This window comes from Arvicola amphibius, chromosome 3 (assembly GCF_903992535.2).
Source record: "Arvicola amphibius chromosome 3, mArvAmp1.2, whole genome shotgun sequence".
NCBI classification, from domain to species: Eukaryota; Metazoa; Chordata; class Mammalia; order Rodentia; family Cricetidae; genus Arvicola; species Arvicola amphibius.
In genome coordinates, this window is record NC_052049.1 from 93,328,492 (window position 1) to 93,330,759 (window position 2,268).

Below are 2,268 nucleotides of genomic sequence, written 5' to 3' on the forward strand. Positions count from 1 at the left end.
GGAGATCTTAATGAGAAAATGAATAAATTCCTTAAAGGATTCTATAAAAACATAAACAGGCAGTGAAAGGAACTGAATACAACAGTTTAAGACCTGAAGTAGAAATAGAATTAATAAAGAAAACCCAAACTGACGGAAATCTGAAAATGAAAATTTAGAAACTTGAGCAGGATGCTCAGAGGCCAGCCTCACCAACAGAGTATGAGATGGAAAAGAGAAACAGAGGCATTGAAGATAAGACAGAAGGAATGGATACCTCGGTCAAGGAAAATCTTGACCTAAAAATCTCTAGGCACAAAGCATCCAGGAAATCTGGGACACTGTTAAAGGACCAAATCTATGAACAACAGGAATAAAGAAAAAGAAGAAACCCAAGTCAGAGGCACAGGAAATATTCTCAGCAAGATCATAGAATAACATTTCCCTAACCTAAAGAAGGTGATGTCTATCAAGGTAAAAGAAACATAGAGATCAGCAAACAGATTGGCCCAGAAAACAAATTCCCCATGACACATAATAAAAACACTAAACATACAGAACAGCAGCAGCAGCAGCAGCAGCAGCAGCGGCAGCGGCAGTGGCAGGGGGAGGGGGAGGGGGAGGGAGGGGGAGGGAGGGGGAGGGGGAGGGGAGGGGAGGGGGAGAGGGAGGGAAAGAAGAAGAAGAAGAAGAAGAAGAAGAAGAAGAAGAAGAAGAAGAAGAAGAAGAAGAAGAAGAAGAAGAAGAAGAAGAAGAAGAAGAAGAAGAAGATCAAAAGCTGTAAGGTGGGGGAAAACAAGCAACATAAAAAGGCAGATCCATTAGAATAACTGAAGGCTCTAAAAGTCAGAAGAGCCTGGACAATTGTTTCACAAACTCTAAGAGACCACAAATGTCAGGTCAACTACTACACTCAATAAAATCTTCAGTCACTAAAGATGGAGTAAAAAAAAATACATTCCATGATCAAAACAAAACAACTTTAAGTAACATCTATCTACAAATACAGCTCTTCAGAAGGAACTAGAAGGAAAACTTCAACCTGAATAGGTTTAACCATACCAAAAAAAAGAAGAAAAAAAAAAGAAAGAAGAAAAGAAAAGAAAAAGAAAAGAAATAGGTAAACTCAGACCCCCAAAATCAAAAGAGGGGAGAAGTCCCATACAACCACAACAAAATAAGAGGAATCAACAAACACGGTTTATTGATAACTCTCAAAATTAATGGTCTCAATTCCCCAATAAAAAGACTGCCTAACTGTAGTAGGTACTTTCTTGTCAGGACCTCCAGTTCACAAATAATGACACAGTAATTTCTTATTAATTATGAAAGCTTGGCCATTACCTTAGGCTTGCCCCACTAGCTCTTACAATTTAATTTGACATGTTTTTAATAATCTGTGCTCTGCCACGTGGCTTGGTTACCTCCCCTCTGTATGTCTGACCTCTTCAGCATCTCCTACATGCCTAAATTCATTCTCCTCTTCCTCTCTCTCCCCGGAAATCCTGCCTATCCTCTCCTGCTATTGGAGGTTCAGCTTTTTATTACACCAATCACAGCAGCACATCTTCACACAGTGTACAAATATCTCACAACAACTAGCAGATTGAATTTGAAAACAGAATGCATCATTTTGCAGCGTCCATGAAGCATACCTTAACATCAAAGATAAACATCACCTCAGGATGAAAGGATGGAAATGTATATTCCAACCAAATGGACCTAAGAAGAAGCCTGTGTAGCCATGTTAATATCTGACTAAATCAACTTCAAACTAAAGCTAATCAGAAGTGATAGGAAAAGACACTATATGCTCATAAAGGAAAAAAATCTGCCAAGAAGATTATTTCATCTCCCCTCCACCCCACCCTGAGACAGGGTTTTTCTGTAGCTTTGGTGCCTGTTCTGGACCTAGCTCTGTAGACCAGCCTGGCCTCATACTCAGAGATCTGCCTGTCTCTGCCTCCCAAGTGCTGGGATTAAAGGCATGCGCCACCACTGCCCAGCAATATTGTAACTCTTAGTGTTTGTGCACAAAACACAAGGGCATCCAGTTTCATAAAAGAGCTAAAATGTTATGTCAACTATCAAACACGGAGAGTGAGTGACTTCAGTACTCCACTCCCATCAATATACAGATCATCCTAATAAAAACTAAACTGAGCTATGCTGGAGATAACTGATATCATAAACCAAATGGTCCTAACACATATTTATAGGACATGTTAAACACAACAGAATATACCTTCTTGGCATTTCATGAAACTTGCTCCAAAACTGATCACATCC